Genomic DNA, 17,152 nt, shown 5'->3' with positions numbered 1-17,152 from the left:
GCGGGGGAAATGTTTTGCTCACAAATCACAGTTTGATAGACACCAGAGTCCACACAAGTTTCTTTCCACACAGAAGAGAAACTACACAAAAGTCATCAAAGTGGAAAATGTTTTGTTAATCTATTCCAACCCCCCTTGATGCTATTTTTTTTCTTGAAAGCATGTGATATTAAGGTATTTTGCACTTAAATGTTCATTTAATAAACGTGAATTATATGAAATATTCTGTTGCCTTGTCAGCTCATCCAAAGTCTATGAAACTTGGTGTCAGTTATGGAGAATTGGTATATTTATTAACGAGTTCCTCTCCAATTCATCTGTTTGTGACCATGAAGGTAGACTATATTTTCATATAACTCAGGGCAGGGGCATTTCTTTTCCTTTTCTGGTGCTGTGAACTGATTCTTGAGTTAAATGCTGACATCTTCCTGTCCTCAGAATGTAAAGGTGGGATAGAAAGGATCATGTTTTTTTAAAGTTTTTCCCCTTGTGATGAGCTTTTCCTTCTCTTTTGTCAGGATTGGTCAACCCTGTCATGTTTTAATGGGTGTCATGGATTGGTTTGTAAGATAAGTACTAGCATGAATGTTGTGTTGTCTGATCATATATATCTATGGTTATATACGCTTGATTATATCTGTTTCTGGTTATACATGCTAGGAGAGAAGAAAAACAAAAAGATAGGAACAGAGCCAGAACTGTTAACACAGCTGTTTAGTGCGTAGTGTTTAAGGATAAAGAGAATTACAATGCAAAGAAGTAGAAGCCAACACCAAAAAAGGAACAATGAGAGACCTCTTCCACGAACTCAAAGGGAAATTCAAACCAAGGGTGGGGATGCTCTACAATCAGAAGATAAATATACTGAATTATCAAGATGAAATAAGACGATGGAGTAAATACAAAGAAAGTCTATATAAAAGACAAAAAAATTAATGACACATGGACTGCAGACCCATAAGAAGATGAACATCAAATTTTGGAAAAAGTAGTAAGCAAAATTGGAAAGAATACCTCACCAGGAATGGATAATATCTGCTCTAACCACACAAACAAAATAAATTCCAATGTTAACCAAAATATGTCAACAAATATGTAAAACAAAACAGTGGCCACAGATAGGAAATGATAAATATACATCCCCGTTCACAAAAATTGAGACACAAAAGACTGCAGCAGTTATAGAACCATAAAAAGATCCTAAAATGCAAAGGCATACAACTCAGCACAAAACTCATAATCATACAAGCCATTGTATTCTCTATTAGCATATATGGATGTGAGAGCTGGACAGAATGTAGTGGCACTATTACTTCCCTTGATCTAGACACTATACTTCTATTGATGCAGCCTAAAATCGCATTGGCCTTTTTAGCTGCTGCATTGCACTGTTGACTCACGTTCAACTTGTGGTCTACTTGGACTCCCAAATCCCTTTCACATGTAGTTTCATTCAGCCAGGTGTCACCCATCCTATATCTGTTCATTTCATTTTCCTGCCCTAAGTGCAGTACCTTACATTTATCTGTGTTGAAATTCATTTTGTTAGCTTTGGCCGAGCTTTGATCCAAGGTATGAGAAATCTCTGACAATTTCAATTCCCTCATTATTTAAGTTGAATTTATGACCCTTGTGGTCTCTTCCAACTCTCTGGGCTTTCAATGAGTGAATTGGCAGGGTTAGATTATCCTGCAAGGAAGGTAAAAATAAATAATACAATATTAGAAGTTACTACCCTTGCAGATTTACATACTGTCCATGAATCTCCATGTGCCCCTTTATATTATTGCCTCAGACAATTTCGTGATCATCCCAATTATTTTGACAATCTTACTTTTGCCCAATTGCGTAGAGCCTTCACAGAACTGAGGCTTAACATGTTTGATTCAGCTGAAAGAGATGGAAGGCTTAAAAAGGTTCCGAAAACCAAACAGAGATTATTCAGAGGATTTGGTACGTTATTTAACCTGTTGCCCTTTGTATAAAGATCCTAGGAAGTGTTTTATTTTACCCTTAATCAATAATAAAATCTTTTCAAACTGTCAAGAAAAAGTACTTTACCTTCTTATGGATACAGATAAATATGTGACCTGGTGCATAGCGTTGTTTGCTCTTGCTGCTAAAATGACTAGGAAGAAATACGTAGCAGACATTGCTGTTCCCTGTAATGGGGATAACTTGATCTAAAAGGGTCCAACTGTGAATTTTAACATATTCATGTTATCTAAGTTGTCCACAATTGTTAATGTTAAACTTTTGCTATTTGATACAATTTGTTGTATATTGTTTTTACAGAATTTTATGTGTATTGTATTATCTTGATTTTGCAATGGCCATTGGCCAAAAGCAATAAAGTATGTATATGTAACTCTATGATTCTATGAGATCAGTCCTGCTGAAAGGCCTGGTGCTGGATTCTTCTGAGGGAAAGCAGTCCTCTGAGCATGCATGGAGTGTTCTGAAGAGGAAAAGGCATGGGGCAACTGAGACACTCTCTGGTGGAGCACCCAGGGAAGAATTTCATAAAATATAGACACCCTTCCATTCTTGCAGACTTGACATCTGCAGTCTTAAATATTCATTGAGAGGAGACCTCCATTAATTTCAATGGGGAGTGCCCACGGTATGTGCCCTGTGCACGCTTGTGGGCATATGCACCTTTCAGGCATATGGGGCTTAAACATTGAATCTCCGTTTTCATGGAGATTCCAGAATGGTCCCCTGCAAAAACGGAGCCGACTATGTATTAAAGGGTCATGGCATTAGGAAGGTTGAGACCCACTGCTCTAGGGCCTCCTTCCTGTCTGGTTTGTAGGAACTCCACAATCCACAAAAGCAAGCCAAGAAGGTTACAAGAGCAGCTGTGCATTTGGGGATCCTACCTTTCATCCCTCCCTGTCACACATACTGGGAATGTCATGTAAGGAGGCATATCTTGCTAAGGGTGGGCTACTTTCCAGTTCCCATCACATGATAACCAGTCCCCACACTGAAGAGATGGAGGACCCAGGGTTGCTTGGAAGTATATGAGCCAAAATGATCAGTCCTTCAGATCCATCTGCTTTGGATGATGAGGGCCTCTTGCTTCCAATGGCTGGGAGATGGCATGGCAACCGCATTGGCTCTGGAGCTCAGCCAATGGTCACAAAGGGAAGACGCTTGGGGATGCATCACAACCTGCCATTGTGACCTCATTGTCCCAGGAGGCAGCTGTCAGGACAACTCACATGACTCCTCACAGGCAGGACTCAGGGCTCCCTTCAAGCAGTCCTTGTCTTGCCTTTCCAGGGGCCACAGAGGAAAAGGTCCCTATTCAGGTTCTCCTCCTGCTGTGTTTCTTGGAGGCAACCCATCCTTCCTAGTGTCTCTCCTTTAAGCCAAACCTTTCCACAAGGTCTCATAGACCAACAGACATTCAGTCTTTGGAGGTATCTCTTTTAAAGGTAAGTCAAGGATTTCCTTGGCTCAAAGGAAGAAAGAACATTTGCAAGAGTGAGTTGGCAGCACTGGCTTTGGCCTGCTCACAGGGGGGTCACATACAAGTCTTCCAAGTGCGTGCATGGGGAAGGTGTCTCTCTAGCTTTAGCTCCATTAACTTTACCTTCTTCCCCCATCTTCACTTCCCCACTTGCTCCCCAGTTAAGGTCAGGTGTGTGGCAATGGAAGAGCTCACATCCATCTGTTTTCCAAGATCACCCTCTTCCCTTCCCAGTCTGCTTCCTTCTTTCTCTTCTCCCAGGATTTCTGATGGAGGGGGAATGTATGTAGTCTCCATGGGGAACCACAATATGGTGTCTTGACTCTCTCGGGCAAAGATCTATGATGTGACAGAGAGGTTGATGAGACTTCTCAAGCCTACTGACCTTCACCCCTTTCCTTTGATTCATGTTCGAACCAATGATACTGCAAGGCACAGCCTTCAGAATACCAGAAGGGATTATGAGGCTTTGGGTAGGAAGTGGAAAGAGCTGAATGTACAGGTTGTCATCTCCTCTCTTCTCTCAGTTGAAGTGCATGGTCCAGGAAGAGAGAGGGAAAAAGTGGATATAAACAACTAGCTCCACACAGATGATGCCGCCAAGAATGATTTGGATTCATGGATCATTGGCTGTGGTTCCATGAGGAAGGACTTCTGGCAAGGGATGGGTTGCACTTCATGCCAGTTGGCAGAAACATTTTTGCCATAAGTCTGTTCATTTGATCAGGAAGGCTTTAAACTGAGTTATATGGATGAGAGAGACAGTATTTTGGAAGGCAGGGATTCATCAAGGGCTGGAGAAAATAGTCAAACTATTCTAGAAGGAACTAGGCAAATAGTGCAAGGACCCAACAGTGGGAGGCCATTTGATCAATGCTTTGGGAAAGGCCAAACCTTCCTGGTTCTCATCTTGGAATTTAAGCAGGGTCAGCCTGGGAGACAACCAGGGTGTACAGACTGGTGATAAAGGCTGACCTGGGGGTGGAGTGGGGGCATGGTGTCCGCATGATGCAAGCCCCACTGCTCCCATGCCAGCGTGACACCACACGCCACGCCACACAGCGGGTGGCATCACGGCACTCCTCTGCCGCTACATCCAGATGATGCACTGCCAAAGGAGCATCAAAAAGCCCCAGTGCCAGAAACTATGATACTCTTTCTGTGGCACAAAAAAAAAAATGAGCCACTTTTTATATCTTCTTTTTGCACCATGGAAATACCAGATTAAGGCTGTGGCATGTAGTTGCCGCAGCCCCAATCCGATGCTAAAAGGGGTGGCTGCAGGCTGCCCCTTAGAGGTAGTTGTTGAGCCCCTTGGATGGGAAAATAGCCAGACTCAGTCTGTGTGTGTGTGTGTGTGTGTGTGTGTGTGTAAAACCAGAGGTTTTTTAAAAAGTCATTTCATTTAAACCCAAGAGACAAAGGCGGCATCTGGAACCTGGGTGCAAAACAGGTTTAGCAGACTTACAATAATAATAATAATAATAATAATAATAATAATAATAATAATAATAATATAGGATTTATTTATATACTGCCCAATCACTGGGAATCCTAGTGGTTTACAACAGAGGGGATAATAGAGGGTTCCCTGCTAGGGTTGCCATAAGTCAGGACCTCCAAACCGGGACAAATGTAGGACAAATGTAGGACAAAATTTTCAAATGTAGGGCACATTTTTAAAAATGGAGGACACGCGAAAAAATGCTGATTTAAATTTTTTTTTTAATATAAATGCATGTTTCTTAGGCATGATCAAAATGGAGGACATTTTAGCATTATTTCTAGACAGATGGCAGAAATGTACTTCCCTTTCTGGCCAAACACCCCCAACCTCCATTCCAAAACACACACGACAGCACATTTGGGCATTGAACATGGCTTTATTTAACATGGCCTCTTGCATATTTCAGAAGCTTATTGCATAACCAAACTCTTTGGGTTTAACTCTTAACATGGTTTAACATGGCTATGCATATTTAACATATCCAGGTGATTTAACAAGTAGTGGAAGTGGACTGGCTCTCAGTTTCAGATTTAGCAAAAAAGGAGGAAAGGCCTCTGGCTATCCCTCTGTCTCTACCATCTACACTAAGAACAACCAACAATATCTTCACATAATATAGGCCTATGATTCCAACAACATCATTTCTTTGTTTCTCCTGTTGGATTTTTAACACTTTTGCCTGATGAAGAAGTCAGTGGCGCTTTGAAAGCTTGCATCATATGTTTTGTGCATTTTGGTTGGTGCTATAAAGGTATCATCATTTAAAGCAACAGTCCCTGCCCCATCCAAACCAGATTTTCCACGTTGCCATAGCTTGATTTAGTCTGAGCAGAGGCTTAGAAAGCCTGAAATGGTGGCGTTCCTCGGTGGGAATGGGCCCCTCCCCTACCCTCAACAGAGGCTGCCAAGTGGCAGCAAGACCCAGGGCCAGCCACCCCTCAGCCCAGCCCACCTTCCTCTGCCTCCTCTGCTCTGGGCTCTCCTTATTCTCTAATCCTTCTTTCTTCTGTGTCTCCTCCTCTCTCTGCTCCTTCTTCCTTCCGTCTCCTCTCTGCTCTTTCTTTCTTCTGCCTGCTCTGCTCTTGCCTCCACTCCGTCCTCCTGTTTCCTCTGCTGCTGCTCTGCTCCTCTCTCCTCCTTTCTTCTGTGTCTCTCACTCCCCGCTCCTTCTCTCTCCTAGGTTTAAATTGCGCGCGCGAGTGCTGCAGGGGCCTGAATAATAAAATAAATAAATAAAGCTTTTATTTATATACCGCGCCTTCCATAGATCAGGGCGGTTTACATAAAATTACAGTGCACATACAATGATTAAAACAACACCATACAATATACAAGAATAAAATTAAAATGAAAGCAGCTAAAACCCCAATAGCCCATCCTCATAGCCACGGAAGAGGAGGGAGGCCCGCAGGATTTTTATGCGGGGAATGCTAGCTGGAAAAAAAAGGTTTTCAACTCCCTTTTAAATTGGGCCAGGGAGGTAATCGAGCGGAGCTCGGCGGGCAGCGTGTTCCAAAGGGCCGGGGCGGCGATGGAGAATGTCCGCCTTGCGACGGAGGTAAGCCTAGCCCCTGGCACCTTCAGTAATAGCTGCCCGGATGTTCTGAGGGTGCGGGACGGAATGTATGGGGAGAGGCGGTCCTTCAAGTATCCTGGACCCAAGCCATTTAGGGCTTTATAGGTAATCACCAACGCCTTATATTGGGCCCGGAAACGAATAGGCAGCCAGTGAAGATCTTTAAGCACCGGTGTTATATGGCTGGTCCTGGAAACACCAGTGACCAGCCTGGCTGCCATATTTTGCACCATCTGTAGTTTCCGGGTTTGGTATAAGGGTTGCCCCATGTAGAGTACATTGCAGAAATCCAATCTCGAGGTTACCAGAGCATGTACAACAGTTTCTAGGTCCCTCTGGGTCAGGTATGGGCGCAGCTGGCGAATAAGCCGCAGCTGATAACAGGTGTTCTTGACCGTCGCATTCACCTGAGCAGTCAGGTGAAGTGACGAATCAAGAAGCACCCCCAGACTGCGCACGGAGTCCTTCACAGGGAGCGTGACCCCGTTCAGGACAGGTGGAACCACCGCCATTCCTGAGCCAGGGGAACCTATTACTAGTACCTCCGTTTTCTCTGGATTCAGCTTGAGTCGGTTTTCCCTCATCCAGCCCATTACTGACTCTAGACAGGCCACGAGAGGAGAGACGCCAACCCCAGTCACTGCATCAGTCGGAGACATAGAGAAAATGAGTTGGGTGTCATCAGCGTACTGATAACCCCGCGCCCCATGTCTCCGGATGATCTCTCCCAGCGGTTTCATGTAAATGTTAAATAGCATGGGAGACAGAATGGCTCCTTGAGGGACCCCAGTTTTAAGGGTCCGCTCATCGGAACACACGTCTCCCAGCTGCACCATCTGGGACCTCCCAGAGAGGTAGGACCGGAACCACTGGAGCGCAGTGCCCCCGATTCCCACCTCTGCCAGGCGCCCCAGAAGGATACCATGGTCTATGGTATCGAAAGCCGCTGAGATGTCCAAGAGCACCAACAGGGACACGCTTCCCCCGTCAATGCTCAGACGGAGATCATCGACCAGGGCGACCATGGCCGCCTCAACCCCATAACCCGTCCGAAAGCCAGTTTGAAATGGGTCCAGATAATCCGTTTCATCCAAGATCGCCTGAAGTTGGATTGCAACCGCCCTCTCGATGACCTTTCCCAAAAATGGCAGCAGCGAAACTGGCCGGTAATTATTATGAACCAGGGGGTCGAGGGAGGGCTTTTTTAAAATAGGTTTTATAATGGCCAATTTAAGTTCTGATGGAAATTGGCCCTCCCTCAAAGATGTATTAATAATCCGGCGTAACAACAAGGTTACCGCCGGTCCCCCCTGGGCCGCAAGCCACGAGGGACAGGGATCGAGAGAGCAAGTTGTCTTCCGGACACTTCCGAGGATCTTGTCCACATCATCGGTACTTACCAACTCAAACTGATCCAGTTTAATAAAGTCCACGGAGGCTCTGGATACCTCTACTCTAGGTTCTGCTTGAATGTCGGCATCAAGACCTTCGCTTATCCGAGAGGTTTTATCCGCAAAAAAGTCGTTAAATCGGTCACAGCAGGCCTTAGAAGGTTCAAGGATCTGGTTCAGGGCGGGAGGGAGCTGAGTTAGCTCCCTGACCACCCTGAACAACTCTGCCGGACGCGACTCTGCGGACGCAATACGAGCACCATAGAACGAATTCTTTGCTGCTCGTATTGCCTCTCCGTAGTCCTCTAACAGTTGGTCTAGGAGAGCCTTGTCGTCTAAGCAAAGGTGTTTCCGCCAACGGTACTCTAGCCGTCGCAGTTCCCGCTTCCTTGCCCGGAGATCTTCCGTGTACCAGGGCTTACATTTGGAAGCGGGCCTGAGAGGCTGCAGTCCACCACCTCCCAGCACACAGGAGAGGAAGGCAGGGCCTGAGGGGAGCCCAAATCGGGACCTTGAATGGGGCCGGAGCTAGGCGGGTGGGAACCGTGCAGAAGCTTCCAAGGCCTCCCTGGGGCCTGGGGACAGCTTCTCCCAAGCCCCAGAGGCCTTGGAGGAGTGCTCCGCGATCGCAGAGCCGCTTCCAAGGCCTCCAAAGGGGCCTGGGGAGAGCTTCTCCCAAGCCCCAGCCTCCAGGCCCTCGCTGGGAGGGGGGTGTCCCGGGGCGGGGCCAAACTGGGGCGGGACCTGTGGACCCGCCCCAAACCGGGAAAGTCCCGCCCCCAGGCGGGATATGGCAAGCCTATTCCCTGCCCTTAGGCTTACAATCTAAAAAGACGCCACACAAAAGGAGAAGGGAATGGTGGGGGGGATCAGGTCCAGCATTCTTCTCTCCCTCTGAGGCCTGGACCAAGGCAGATGGACCGGAGGGAGGGCTCTGCTTCTTCCAGGCAGGCCTGGTGGAGCTCGCCTGCCTCTCTCTCCCTCAAGAAACAACAATGAAGAATTTTGCCATGGAAAAACAGTGCTGCAGTTTAAAAACCAGTTTAAATCCAGGTAACACATTACATCGAGTGGGTGGGGATCCTCAAGATCAGTATCCCCCCACCCCCCCCAAAGAAAATGTTTTAGGGCCACAACCTCTTTCATCTATTTCAGTGGCAATCTATTTATTCTCTTGTTCCCCTTAAATTTATTTTCTCTCCCTGTCTTTACCTGGGCTCCTCCCCAGAACTTTGCAGGAAAAAAGCTGCTTCCCTTCTCTGAGCAGCAAGCTCAGTTTACTAGATAGGCCAGAAGTGTTAATTTGGGGGAAGGAAAAGAACTCACTCTATTATCTCTTTTTTTTTGGGGGGGGGGGGATGAGACTGAGAGGCTCCCCTCATGCACACATTTATACTGTATGTAAATCTTGCTCTTGCTATCTCTCACACAGTCAGACTGCCATACACTCTACCAACCTCTCTGTCTTCAGCTGACTTCATGCAAAATTAATGCAAGAGCCAGAATGTCTTGATTTCTGTTTCCATTTGGAGCCCGTCCAGATTCCCCCGAAGAAGGGTGTGAGGGTAACAGCACCCCCTTCCAGGCCAAGAACTGCCCACCCCTCTGCTCCTCTTCCCCAGCATCTGGGATGGAGAGGGACTCTTCAATCTCTCATCAGCCCATTGTGACTCCAGGAGACTTAGGGCCAAACAGACTGCATCAATAATCCAGTTTCAGACCACTTTAACTGACCTGGCTCAATGCTAGGGAATGCTGGGAATTGTGGAACCAGAGCTTTCTAACAGAGAAGCCTAAATGTCTCAGAAAACTACAGTTCCCAGAATTCTCTAGCACTGAGCCAGGGCAGTTAAAGTAATCTCAAACTGGATTATTGATGCAGTCTGTCTTGGCCCTTAGAGGGAGAGTTGAGAAGGCAAAGAAAATACAGAATTGGAAACATCCCTTTGTAACCAGAGACAGTGCTATTTTCGAATGTCAAACTGGTTTTATGAAGTGCTCAAAGAAGATAGATGTACCTGAAAAGAAATCCAGCAGCACCTTTGAGATTCACTGAGGAGTCAGGAGTTTCTAGCAGTAACTTTCATGGGCCCCATTCCCGCTCGCCCATTTGCCCTGGATAGAACTGAGCCGATCTGGGTCCCCCCATCTCGAATCTGCTTGGAAACAAGTGCCCACTACCCTTTACCTCGACTGGGGCAATTTACCCCTCTGCGGTACTGGTTTAAAATGGAGCCTCTTCTGTTGTCAATCAAATTCACTTCCGCTTTCATCAAAGGTGATGTCTCCTACAGCCATTGGCCAACCAGAAGGGTGCTTTCCCACCTCCTTTAAAAAAAAACAAACTGATGGCAGCGTGTGCCTATTCTGTCAACTTGTCAAATTTAAAAACCTCCAGGTGTGTGTTTGTGTTGTGTGTATTTGGGTCACTACAGATTATGGCAACCCTAAAACAACCCCATCCTGGGGGTTTCTTGGCAAGATTGGTACCAAGGAGATTTGCCATCGCCTTTACCCTGCGGCTGAGAGAGTGTGACTCCCCCAAAGTCACAGGTTCCTTCAAGCCTCCTGCCTCTTTGGAACCTTCTTCCCTTCGCTTCCAGCCCAATGCCGAAGCTCTTGCCTCCCCCTCAGAAGCCAGCCTCCTGCCTCCCCCAAAGTCATGGGTTTCCACAGCCTCCAGCCTCTAGCTTTCCCTTCGCTTCCAGCCCAATGCCACCTCTGAAGCCCTTGCCTCCCCCCCATGCCATCCTCTTCCCCTCACAACAACAACAACAACAACAATAATAACTCACCAGAATGCCATCTCTGCATCCTTGCTTTGCTTTCCCTCCAACTGCAACCCCCAGAATGCCTTACATACACATATACATATGCAGCAAAAGCATTCACATACTGTCTCAATTTGCCAAATTGAGAGGGAAACGTTTGTAGCATTCGCATATTACACACAAAAAATAATTTTAAAAAAGCCTCTTGCAAAGTGAGTTGCCTTGTTGACAGCAAGCAGAAAGGGAAATGTAGCACAAGCAGACACAGTCTATCAATATGTATCAACCTGTAGAACTATTTGCATAGTCTGTCAAAAATAAAAATTACAAAACAAAACAAACAAACAAACAAACAAAAAACAAAGAGAGAAAAAGAAAAAGCTGCCTGCGAGAGGGAGGCATGTTCCATGCTCTGCCCTAATCCCTCCCCTGAATGTGACCCAAACATGACCGGGGCCAAGTTCACATTCGCCGGCACCCGGTTTTTCTCAAAAGGTACAGGTAAAACTTTGCTTTCAAAAGACCCGCGCAAAGGGGGATTTGCCCCTGAATGGGTGTGCAAGCCGCAAATTCGGGTGTTAAAGAATTGGAGCCAATATGAACTTCCTGCTTTCAATCTGGTTTCTGAACCAGGGTAAAAGGTAGTCTGAATGGCCCCATGGGCTTCAGTCCCCTGCAAGGGATGCAACCTGATCTCAAGAAGTGGACACAAAAGACAGATTGAGGCCTCCAAACCTCCAACTTGAAATCCTTTCTTCCCTGTTAGTCTCAAACTACAGGATTCTTGTAGTTACAGGATTCCTTTGTGTCTTTTCAAGCTAAAACAGACTAACTCAACGGTCTTCCCTTGAATACTTCACAAACTCCAATCCTGTATGCCTCCTTCCCCTGTGGCTACTGGTCACAATGGCTCTCTGTGACTTTCTAGCCAAGATCAGAGACAGGAGGGTCCCTCTCTATCCCAGTGTGGATGGTGGCAGGTGTGTATGTATGTATTTGTTATTACTCTCATAGCCTTCTTGGGGGACTTCCTACAGGGAGGCTCTGGAAGGGTTCGTATAGGAGTAGATCCAGTCTGACTCTCCTTTTGTTCTTCCTTTAATTTAATATGAAACCCCATCTTTTTCTCCTGCCCCCACAGACCCAAGCTCAAGGCAGAGGGTTTTTCTGTATGTGTTCATGCATGTGAGGCTTATTTGTGTACAGTGTCCATATGTATGTGTGTCCCTTCCACCCTGTGCCTATAGCTTGCTCCATAGCAGCTCGAGAGGAGCCCCCTCAGCTTCATCTCCCCCCAAGTCCAATTGCCTCCTATTAAAGTGCAACCAAACAGGGTCTTTTTTGCTGCAGGAACACCAAAAGGGGTCTCTTCCCCCCTCCTTCCACAACTAGCAGGGCCACTTTTCCACCAGGCCATGGGGCTTTGCCATACATACTCACGCTTCCTAACTGTGATCTCCCCTCTGCTTCTCCATTGTGACCCCAAGAAGTCTGGACTGTTTCTCCCCAAAGGTGTAAAGAACTAGACAAAGGCAGCCATCTGGTATGGATAATTCAATTGACCCTGAGACCATGCAAGTCTCTTTCTTTTATGGGCAGAAACAGACAGGTAGGAAAAATGCAGCATGGTTGGTTAATCATTTGTGCCTCAACCTTTGGACTGTCTATTTGTAATAGTTAACCTGTTTCCTTCCCCAGAGGAAGAGTCAGATTAATTTTGCAGTTTATGACTAACTAGCAGAGGAATTCTCCTATTCGTGTAGGGAGAACATGAGACGCGACAAGCGCTTCTCATGTTTGCATCAGTGCAAGCAATGTCTCTCAGCATGTATGGGAAAAATTCTCCCACAGTCAAGATGTACTTTATTGCCTTCCCAACATCATATTTAGCAGAGCGAGCAATCACCATGCAGTTTCCAAGCAAAGGATCAGACTCAAAATAGCTGAATGTGGGGGATTTAAGACTTCTTCATAATGACATCCATCCTGATACTGAAAAATTAATATCCCTGCAATGAGCACATCCATCCTGTAAAAAAAAAGACAATGTTTTACACATGAGATGTAAATTTATTTTTTCAGATTGATAAAAACAAATAGTTTTTAAAAGTTGAGTTGTATTTGAGAAATAAATATACATGTTTAATTTTAAAGTGCTAGACTGGTTGTTTTGAATTAGCAGTAGAATAGTAGAGATAATATCAAGAGATAGGCATGGGGGGCACACGCGAGGGTTGTCACCAAGGAGGAAAGGGGGCAGTAGCCTGAGAGTTTGGGCACCTAGACACTATCCTTCTATTGATTCAGCTTAGAATCACATTGGTTTTTAGCTGCTGCATCACTCTACTGGTTCATATTCAACTTATGGTCTCCTAGGACTCCTAGATCCCTTTCACATACACTGTTGTCTAGCCAGATGTCCCCCATACTATATCTATGCATTTCACTTTTTTCCGGCTAAGTGTAGTACAATGGGCCCACATTGTACTACGCTTCAAGCCCCAAGGACACCCCGACAGCAGCGAGGAAAAAGAGAAAGGGGCCGCTTGCTCCATCCTCAATATGACACCTCTTCAAATACTTAAACAGGGCTATCATATCATCTCTTCTCCAGGCTAAACTTGCCCAACTCCATAGGTCTTTCCTCATAAGGCATGGTTTCCAGACCCTTCACCATTTTTGTTGCCATCCTTTGGACACACTCCAGTTTCTCAACCTCCTTTTTGAATTTTGATGCCCAGAACTGGACACAATATTCCAGGTGAAGCCTGACCAAAGCAGAATAGACTGGCACTTACTCTTCATGATGAAGAGTAATCAGTCATGAGTGCTCTTTAGATCTGGTCCTTGAGAACACTGCATTTCTCAGGAAGCCTCCATGCTTTTGCATTGGGGAAAAATAGGTGCTGTTTAGATAAAACATGCCAAACCCAGTCTGTTTTTCTTTTTAAAAAGTTTACCTTTGTTGGAGGTAGAAACCAGAAACAGTAAAGTCCCTGTCCATGGACTCCCTCTTTAGGATTCCCCTTTTGCTGCTAAAATGAGGCATCTTCACATCCAGAAAGCAGATCCAGGGGTAGTCATGTTGGTCATATAGCAAAGTACAATAACATCTGAAATGCTTGTTGTTCTTGTGGGGCTTGTAGCCTCACAAATGACAGAGACAACCTGGATATCAGAGGAAGTATCTTTTTTGGGTTGCTAATGAAACTTAAAGTTTATTTTCTGGGCTTTATTGTGTTGGCCTGCCTGCATGAATATTCGTGCATCTCATCTTAACTGAGAACAGCAGCATCTTGAAGAGATTCCATCTCAGCATTAGGAAGAACGTCCTGAAGGTAAGGGCTGTTCGACAGTGGGACACAGTTCCTCAGAGTGTGGTGGAGTCTCCCTCCTTGGAGGTCTTTCAACAGAGGCTGGATGGCCATCTGTTGGGCATACTTTGATTGAGAGTTCCTGCATGGCAGAATGGGGTTGGACTGGATGGCCCTTGGGGTCTCTTTCAGATCTATTATTCTATCATCTTGACAGAATGTAAGTCTGCGACTAACATTGTCATATTTTAATCACCTGTATGACCTTGGTCAAGTCACACTCTCTCAGCCTCAGAGGAAGGCAATGGCAAACCTCCTCTGAACAAATCCCGCCCCCCAAAAAAATCCAAAACAGGCAGATGTAGTGTAGGCTAGGATCAGCCAATCAAGAGTCAGCTGGCATCAGCCAATAGAATGCTGATTGGGAGGAGATGAAAATTCCGTTAGTGACAGTTGAAAAGGCAGACAGGGACTAAAAACCCTGCGGAAGATCATTAGCCTGAAAGGCAGGATGATTGTTTAGGTTTAGGGAAAGGAAGCCAGAAGAAGGACTGTGGCAGTGGCCTTGAGAACAGTAACATTGATACTCTGAGGAGAGTTGTATAAGGAAACTGGCATTCTAACAAAGTTAAAACTAAGAAAGGCAGGGTAAAGACCACAAGGAAGCTCCAGTGGACAAACTGCGCGGCTCCCTTGAGCCATAATGATGCCCCAGTGCACCTATGACAGCACAATGTGCGGACGCTAGGCGTCCGTCGCGTCAAAATGGCGGGGCCGTCTGTACAGGGCACCGCCATTTTGACGTCCTCATCACGTGCTCGGGGTGAGGCACATATAGGCAGTGCGCCCTCAGCCAACCCCTCGCACATGATGAGGGAGCACTACAGGCCCATCTGGATCGGGCCAAAGTAAACTTACCAACTGATGCAAGTAACACAACTGATGCATAAACAACAATTGCTTTATTTACACATATTCAAGAATCTTTTGTTTGGAACATCTGTTTAATAAAGTTTTGATATTATTTTGGTAAAAGCTTATATGCAGTTTGAATCTCCTTTACCAATATAAAGCCTTTTGAAACAAGATTTTTAAAAGGGTCTGTGTTAATTTGGTGACAGTGGTGGGGTAAAAGGCCCTGGGTGCTGTCATCCATCTGTCTGTCTGTCTGTCTGTCAGTCTGTCTACACACATAGTATAGTGGTTACCAGAGAAGTGTAAGTCATACTCTCTCAGCCTCAGAGGAAGGCAATGGCAAGCCTCCTCTGAACAAATCTTACCAAGAGTCAGCTTAGGGTCACCATACGTCAGAAACAAAGGCACACACCAACAACAGTGATTTTTAATACCTTTACCTGATGAAGAGGCCAGTGGAGCTTTGAAAGCTTGCAAATTATATTTTGTGAATTTTGGTTGGTCCCATAAAGCTAGCACTGTTTTCCTGTACTATCTCTTTACTTATTCTGTGCTGAAATTCCCATGTTCTGTCCTCTGCTCCATTATCCTCAGGTTGAGCACCCTTTGCCTTTTCTGAGAAGACTGAGGCAAAGAAGGTGTTGAGTAATTCTGCCTTTTCTCTGTCTTCTGTTAGCATTTTGCCATCTTCTCCATGCAGTGGCCCTACCGTTTCCTTCTTCTTCCTTTTGCTGCAGACATACCCAAAAAAGCCCTTTTTATTGTTCTTAACCTCTCTAGCAAGCCTGAGTTCATTCTGCGCTTTAGCTTTTCTGACTTTATGCCTACACATACCTGCTATTTGTTTGAATTCCTCTTTGGTGATTTCCCCATTTTTCCATTTCTTATACATGTTCCGTTTAAAACTTAGCTCCGTTGAAAGTTCCTTAGTCATCTATCCTGGTTTCTTGAGACATCTCCCATTTTTCTTCCTCATTGGAACTGTCTGAAATTGTGTCTTCAGTATCTCCCTTTTGAGAAACTTCCATCCATTCTGAATTCCCTTCTCTTTTAGTATTCCTGACCATTCCTGGCTTCTCCTTTCCAGTCTTGTTGCCTCTTCCACCTTTTGGACAATGAAATTGTCTTCAAGGCAAGTGAGGAATTTGCTAGATCTTGAGGATTTTGCTGAGTTTGACTTCCAGCAAATATCAGGATAGTTGAAGTCCCCCATCACTACTACATCTCTCCTTTCTGAATGTGTGGTCATCTGTCCTAGAAAGGCATCATCCGATTCCTCCATCTGACTTGTCTGCCAGAATCAGCCTTGCTGAGTTCCTGCAATTTCCTCACCTTCCATATCTCCTAAATCCCTGCCCCAGAGAATTTGGGAACTCGGAGGGGCTGCAGCTGTTCAGTTGATGATGAATGTGGAATCTGGCCATTTTATCTTGGGTCGTTTCTCCCCTTCATTCTAAGAAATCTGAACTGTGGAATTCCCTGCTACAGGGAAATCACCATAGCAAAGATTATAGCAGATGCGTGTCCTGATAGTCTGGGATTCTGGGAGCAGTTTGGGAACCACAGCTTTATAGGCATGAATCTTCCTAGAGTATCCAAAAGCTTCTGCTCCCCATGGCTGGATCATGGATACCCTGGCAGGGGTGCATACACCTCCCTGGGGTAGCCAAGAGGCAATGCCCTTGTTCACAGCAAGAGGCCAGATTTTGCCTCTTGCTATGAAGAGATGCTGGAAATCTGCCTCTGGATGTTTGGCTACTGTGAATTAATAAGACCCTTGATTCTACACCCACCAAAACTCCTGGGGATATGGGAAATTTTTATACCCTGGAATAAATACACTGAAGTCTCATTGGGAAGAAAAACAAATAGCCCACATTAAGGCATTTCAACTGACTTCTTAAAAATCTGCCTGGAAGGAGATAATGTCCCTTCAACATCCTTTCAAAATCTGTGAATTTCTCAGGGCATACAATCCCTCCACCAACAGAGAATGTGAGTGTTTCACTTCATCGGAGGTGAAGACTTGTATGATGATGTGTGTCTTCCCCATGCCAGACAAGCTAGGCCATTTTTCATATATATACAAGATCAAGGGCTTAAATATATTTTTGAAAGATGCTTTCTGAGGCAAAGACTATGCAGTGACATATGCATTTGGACGCACACACAGACACCAGATAAGTGATGGGGTGTGTGT

Source organism: Sceloporus occidentalis, unplaced genomic scaffold (assembly GCF_023333645.1).
Source record: "Sceloporus occidentalis isolate IW3139 unplaced genomic scaffold, rSceOcc1.0.p SCAF_1, whole genome shotgun sequence".
Taxonomy (NCBI): Eukaryota; Metazoa; Chordata; class Lepidosauria; order Squamata; family Phrynosomatidae; genus Sceloporus; species Sceloporus occidentalis.
This window is presented reverse-complemented; position numbering follows the sequence as displayed.